General features: G+C 55.6%; 1 protein-coding gene across 2 annotated transcripts in view; it reads right to left on the reverse strand.

Annotated features, from left to right (window-relative positions):
• The window catches only part of KCNJ6 (potassium inwardly rectifying channel subfamily J member 6), a 170,523-nt gene extending 168,050 nt beyond the window's left edge, over positions 1-2,473 (reverse strand). Inside the window, exon 1 of one of the 2 annotated variants that reach the window (XM_064471734.1) lies at positions 2,365-2,473. The gene's annotated coding sequence lies outside the window, so the exon portion shown is untranslated. The remainder of the gene's footprint in view (positions 1-2,364) is intronic. The other variant, XM_064471744.1, reaches the window with a different exon arrangement.
• Positions 2,474-6,659: the final 4,186 nt, after the last annotated feature.

Genomic DNA, 6,659 nt, shown 5'->3' on the forward strand with positions numbered 1-6,659 from the left:
CCTATCAGGACTGAGGCAAGGTTAAATAAATCTTGTTTGCTTAATGAAAAAAGAACATCCTGACACAGTGAACAGCACAAAAGTGACTAATCCATCTCTATCTTCCCCAGTGAATATTATTCATTACTTTGTTTGTTTTTCTAGAATATTTTTTCTTAGTCTTAAACAATAATTGCATATGTAACTACTAGCATGAGATATGTATAGGAAAACTGAGTCAGTAATTTACAACCTATCAGTGCAATAAATAACTCTTGGCTTCTAATGAAATATCACCATCCTAAATGCTTTATTCACCCCACTTTGTATATTTCTTTAAACTGGTCACCAAATGTCTGAGGAGAACAGCTCTTGACCAGGAGGTGTTTCTTTGATTAGTTGATTGTGTCTTTCTGACTGGCACAAACTCCACCTGTGTAACTGTGCACCTCAGCAGTGGGATAGCTCCCTAAGCTAAGAGTGCAATTTCTTCAAGTGTAATTTCTCAACAAGCTTTCTTAAGGAAAACAAGTTGAGAACACGTATTTTTCACAGTTTCTGAAAGACTCATTTTATGGATGTCGTGCATGTGAACGGTCCTGCCAGGGAGCCAGGGAGCCATAACAAGTTACTGAGAACCACTGCCAAAGAGTCAGAAGAAACAACCTCGAGCAAGTTCGTTTAAAAGATGCCATTTGTTAACGCGTTTGCCCGCAGCTCCTGCGCGCATTTGGCTCAGGGAAGTTTAGTGGCCCGAGGTGAGGCTTCCGCTGGCTCCTGGCACCCGGCGGGGAGCGGCACTGTGCTCGGTGCTGGCTCTAGCAGAGTAAGGCAGCCGTTCCTGGCGTGGGGACACCGGCGGGGGGGTTCCCCCGGTCCTCCCGGCGCAGGGGCCCGATCCGAAGCCGCCGGCCGGCTCCCTGCCCGCCGTGGGGAGCCGCGCTCCCGCCGCGCTCCCGCCGCGCTCCCGGGCGCTGACCGGGGCGCTGCTGCCGCCGCCGCTGTCCGCGGTGCTGAAGCGGGGCCCGTCCGGTCCCGCAGCCCCCGCAAAGCGCCCGGCGGCTGGCGGGGCGGGGCGCGGCCGGGGAGCGGGGCAGAGGGCGGCCGGGGGGCATGGCTGGCACTGTAATAAGCAGCCGTGAGGACCGAGCCCCGAAGCAGCGTCTGCTTCCCGCCGCGGCCGGAGAAGAAGCTCCGGGCACGGCGAGCCGGGTGCAGCTGGCTCCCCACAACCGCGGCTCGCTGAGCTGTGTGGGTCGGGCCCCTTCCCCACCACGGTCCCCCAGCCCTTGCCGCTCCCTTTTTAACACGAGAGGAAAGTTTTGTCTGTGGCATTTTCCTCCCCACGTTTGGGACCAGACCTGCCCGGGAAGGGGCGGTGGCAGGGGCCGGGGGAGGGGAAGGGGGGAGTTATCTCCTACTTATTTATTTATTTAGCTTTTCCCTCCCTCAGGTCGCCATGGTGATACCGAGCTCGCTCTCCCTCCGATCAAGAGGAGACAGGCACCCCTTCGGGAGCATCCCCCATCCCCTCCGCTCCCGCTGCCCCTCTCCGCCGGCGGAGGCTCCCCCGTCCCTGCCCGCCCAGCGGGGCCAGGGCCTCGCCGCCCTCCCCAACCTGGGTCGGTCTCCTTTCAGCCTGGCTCCGGCTGCCCTCAGCGCTGCCCCGGCTCCCCTCAGCCTCTCCCCGGCTGCCCTAAGCGCTGCCTGCATCGGCCCAGTACGACCCCAGTTCCCCGCAGCGCGGCCGCCCCCCGCTGCCCTCCCAGAGGAGGAGTGAGATGGGAGCAGCGAAAACAGCATCGCCCCCACCACCCCACCCCCCCCGCGCTTTGAAGTTCTTCCCGGTTTCGGCTCTGCCCCTGGAGCGCCGCTGGGGAGGGGGCGGCCAGGCGGGACGTCCCCGATCGCCCCTGCCCGCGGGTGCCCGCTGTCGAGCCCCGAGGGGAGGGGAGGCCGGCGCAGTCCCGGCCCCGTCGCGGCGGCACCGCTCTGTGCGAGGGCGCGGGGCCGGGGCTCCCAAGCGGGAGGCTCCCGCGACGGCAGCTGCAAACGGACATCCCCCCGCCCTCCCCCGGGGCCTGCCCGGCCCCCCGCCTTGTACCCCCATCCGCCGCGCACCCCCCCACCCCCCACACCCCCGCTTGCCCAGCGGAAAGCGGCCGCGGCTGCTCGCCCCCCCGGTTACATAAGGAGCGCGCCCCGCACCTCCCGGTGCTGCGGCGGTGGCTGCCCGGGGGCTTGAGGAAGGGCGTTTCTGGGGGGTGCGGGGGGGGGGGGGGGGCGGCTGGAGAAACGCGGCGGCAACGAGCCGTAAGGGCACAGGCACTAAACGCAAGCCCCGGAGCAGCACGTCCTCCCTTCGTGTAACCCTCCCCGCCTTACCTGGCGGCGGCACGCTGCTCTCACTCCATGCCGGCTCCCCGCGGGACGGGGCAGGACGGCGCTGCCCGGCTCTGCACCGGCTCCGGCTCCGGCTCCGAGCCGGTGGGTGCGTGCGCGTCTGTGAGCGCCGCTCGCCGTCACACGGCCCCGAGGATGCTGTCGGGCGTCTCCATTCCCCACGCCGTTCGCCCACTTCCCGCGCCGCGCCGCTCCGCCACCGCGCAGACGGGCACGCCGGGGCAGCGGCAACGCGCCGGCTGCGGGGCTCCGCTCCGGGCCGCAGCGAGAGCGGAGGGGGGCGACCGACCGGACGGCCGCGGCGGCGCCGCGCGTGTCTGCGTGTGTGTGTGTGTGTGCGTGTGCGGGGAAAGGAGGGAGGCGGCGCGGAGCGCGGCGGGCGGGGGAGGCGCGGCCCCGCGGAGGCGGGCGGGCGGGGGAGGCGCGGCCCCGCGGAGGCAGCCGCGGGCGGGCCCAGGGGCTGCGGCCGGCGCCGGGGGGCTGCGCTAGCCCGGCCGGCGCGGCGGCGGCGGCGGCGGCGGGGGTTCGGAGCGCGGCTGGCGGCAGCGCCACCTGCGGGCAGCGCGGGGCGGCGGGGGCGGCGGCGGCGGCGCGCTCCTTCCGCGGGGGCGGCCTTGCCCGCTGCCTGCGCCGCCTCCCGGCCCCTCAGCGGGGCGGGCAGGCTGCTGCTGGGGGGCCGGGCCCCGGAGCGGCGCGCGGCGGGGGTGTGACGGCGCGGAGAGGGGAGCAGCCCACGCCAGAGAGGTCCGTCGCCTCCCGTGGGGGCGGTGGGTGGCGCGGGAGGGGACGAGGCCCCGGCTCTCATCCCCCCGGGAGTGCGGACGCGGGCTCCGGCAGCCTCTCGCCCAGCCGTCTGCATCGGGACCGTCCCGCCTTCCTCAGGTGCGCCCGCCCCGGGGGGCTCCGAAGGAACCACGGGGGTATCCAGGTGACCGGCGGAGGCCCAAGTTTGTGTCCCGCGGGACTCCCTCTGGTGCACAGTAAGGGCTGGTCTCGCACTGCGAGCAAGCCTCCACCTCCTTTAGGGCACTTCGCTGCGTCTTCACCCACCCTCCTCGCTGGCTGAGTCTGGTGGAAAGTACTATCTTTGACACTACTTTCCCATTCTCAGGTTTGTTGAAATTGGCCACAAGACACCACGTTCCTGGGAAGGAAGGGCAGCTGCCAGACGAACAGGCAGGTGCACACGTTCCGACACTAACAGACACTTTACTTAAGCCTCCTTTTCTTAGAAAACCTAGCTGAAAAGCAGAACTAAGAAGACATTTGCCAGATGTCATCCTGATCATTTTTCTTGTAGGACGCATCCTTTCCAGACTGCTCCACCTTTTGTGTCTACATTTTGTTAAATTACCCATATTCCAAGCTAATGCACCTATTCAGTGGGAAGCAGAATGGGTCTGTGGCTCTTCAGGTAACACAAATAATAACAACAATCTGCACTTTCACTAGTCATATCAGTTTCTGTGGTTGTTTTTTTTTATTTTGTTTGTTTGTTTGGTTTGGTTTTCTTCTAAGATTAGCCGCAAGACCAGCTCTAGAGCTCATCTGTGCTGTGTGACCATGGATCACCAGTGACCTTATTTTTTTCTCCTTCTGAGACAAAAGTAGTATTTTAAACCAGCACTGCTTTAGCTTGTAAAATCTCCTTATTTGTATTTCCTTTCTCACCTCACCCTTCCTCTTCACACCTTCCTACATTTCCTAATGTACTTTCTGGGAATCTTTTTTTTTCTCTGTCTAATCTCATCTGAGTCCATGCCTTTGTGTTGTGGATGTATTATATCATGCTAGTCTAAAAAAAATGGCTGTGTTCTAGTTTCTTAAGTTTTTTCCATAAAAGGGAACCTCACTGAAAAGAGCAATATGAGGCCTCCTCTTCCTTGGAGATTTGCACAACTCTCAGTTTCTTCTTGCAAACTACTGTTCTTTAAGTCTCTTCCCTTTTGCTAGGAGCATATCTACTGGAACAGTATCTGTTCTCCAAGCTGAAGCTGCTTTTCTAGAGCCTGCTCCACTTGTTACTCATTTTTCGTGCTTTAATTTGCCAACACAGCAGGAAAAGTGGGCATATTCAAGACTGAGAAAGGGCTTCTGTGGAACAAGGATATGTGTGAGCTTGTGTGTCCTGACTTCACAATCCTGACACAATGTGATGAGTGACAGGGCCTTTTATCTCTATTAATTGTTAAATATTTCAGGAGGAGCAGCATATGGATGGTTACATTGAGCTTGGAACCATAATAGCATCATTAAATTGCACAAACCCTTGTGCCTTCCAAATGGCACTTTTTCTCTTGGGGCACACAGACTAAAATGGCTCTTGAACAGGTGCACAAATAATTGTTTTATACTTAGCCTACTGTCCCCCTTCAATCCATTTGGTACCGGTTGCAGTTTTCTCTAAGCCAGCTCCATTAATCTCACTGCAGAACCTCTCAGAGTCTATTAATATTTACGCTAGCACACACAGAAAAGATGCCTGCTATTTTCTTAAGGTCCCAGGCAAATGCTCGACCAGTACATTGCTGAGATTTCTTTTCCCTTTGTGTTTCAGTTGAAGGCCAAAGCAGTACTTGAACTGGCAGTCCCTAAATCTGTATTGCTTGTTCAGGGTGATTTCAGTTAATGGGCTTTGACTCAGAGATCCCTCCCGCCTCCCTTTGGATGGGTAGTCCCAGAAACAACTTGGCTTCACTGGACTTGTGCTTTGCCTGAGGGAACAGTTTATGTCAGGAACCAAAGTTTATATCAGCTTGAGGTTTTTGGAATTGGTTTTGGAAAGTACATTTTTCAAACAATAGGTAGAGGCATGGGTTGATAAGGATAAAAGGTAGAAGAGGCATCCTACTTTAGATGCCTAACCTTAGGGCTTTACATTAGGAGGCTGCTCTACTTAGGCCATTGAAGAGAGAAGGAAGCCTGTGGAGGGCTACTCAGTGCACCTAAAATAAACATCAGTTCTGAACTGCCCTCTGGAGGTTTTTTTTTCCCTCGCCTTCTGTATAGGGACTGTGTAGAGGTTGTGGAGAGATTATATGAAGACTAGCTGCCTAATGTAGGATCTGATGCATGATTATCCCCCTCCAGTTTTCATTTTGCCAATGTAACACGGCATTTACACGTAGAGAAACCACTTGCCAGCACCTCTCTAGGAGTGATTTTGATGTATGCTTGCCAACTGGAGATACTTGTATTTCAGTGAAGCTACAGCTCCCAGGACAAAATGTAAATGCATGTGTTATTCCCATGACCTTATCCTGTGAACTCAAGACAACAGCTTCATTTAGTTCACATCCGTAAGTGTATGCAATGCCATCAGCTTCCTACCTACACTGTAGTTTCTGATATGCTGAATCGCCTATGCCAATCCTGCGTATATGGGCTTTCCTTGCTGTGTGCATCCTGCAAATGCAGTCTCATGCACGACAGACAGCATTACATGTTTGAAGTCTGATGAAATTGAGCCAGAGCGATTGGTTCTTCCCTTCACGTTCTGAAGTGTTTACTTTTCTTGGTATTTGTCCCTCTTTTCCTCCGGACGGGGCGAGTAGAGGAATCAAAAATGTGTCTGTGGAAGAATTTTGGCCACATAACAGTGTTTCATGCACACACTCTGAGTTTTAGCTATTTTAAAGAGTCAGCGGTTTTAATCTATCTCATTAAAGGATTGCTGTTTAGCTGTAAGACAAAGTTTGTCCAATGTTCTTCTCAAAATTATGGCACTTACCTGGAGATATCAAAATCACTCCTGAATGCGTCAAAAATCATCAGTTTTTGTGACTAAGATGTATGCTTTGACAGTTATATGGCTAGCTGATCCTGACCCATGGCTCTTAGACACCATCCCAGATGAAGACCGGGCCTGGGTGTATCCAAAGAGAAGAAATCATCTGGCAGCTTTGGAAGAGCTGCCTTGCCTAGAGCTTCCTTTGCTCCTCCTCTCGTTATTACACTTTTTCTCACTGGCCTAGGCGTTATAAGTCCAGATATTGCTTCAGACCATATGGCAACACTGAGAGCTTTTTTGCACAACAGTAAGTAAAGCTATGGTTAGAAATGTCTGCTTAAAGACCAGCTAAAACAGTTTTGGTTCACACAACTTGATAATATTGACGAAGGGTCAAAATTTGCTAATTTAACAGTAATTTTAAATCCTCAGGAGTTTTTATGGCTTGTTAGAGTGGGGGAAATTTTGCAGAGCAAGCCATTGGAAACTGAAGGGGAGATAAGGAGAGACTAGTGGGTGGAAGCTGTCTGATTTTGTTTTCTGGCAG

The sequence above is a fragment of the Phalacrocorax carbo genome, chromosome 1 (genome assembly GCF_963921805.1).
Source record: "Phalacrocorax carbo chromosome 1, bPhaCar2.1, whole genome shotgun sequence".
NCBI classification, from domain to species: Eukaryota; Metazoa; Chordata; class Aves; order Suliformes; family Phalacrocoracidae; genus Phalacrocorax; species Phalacrocorax carbo.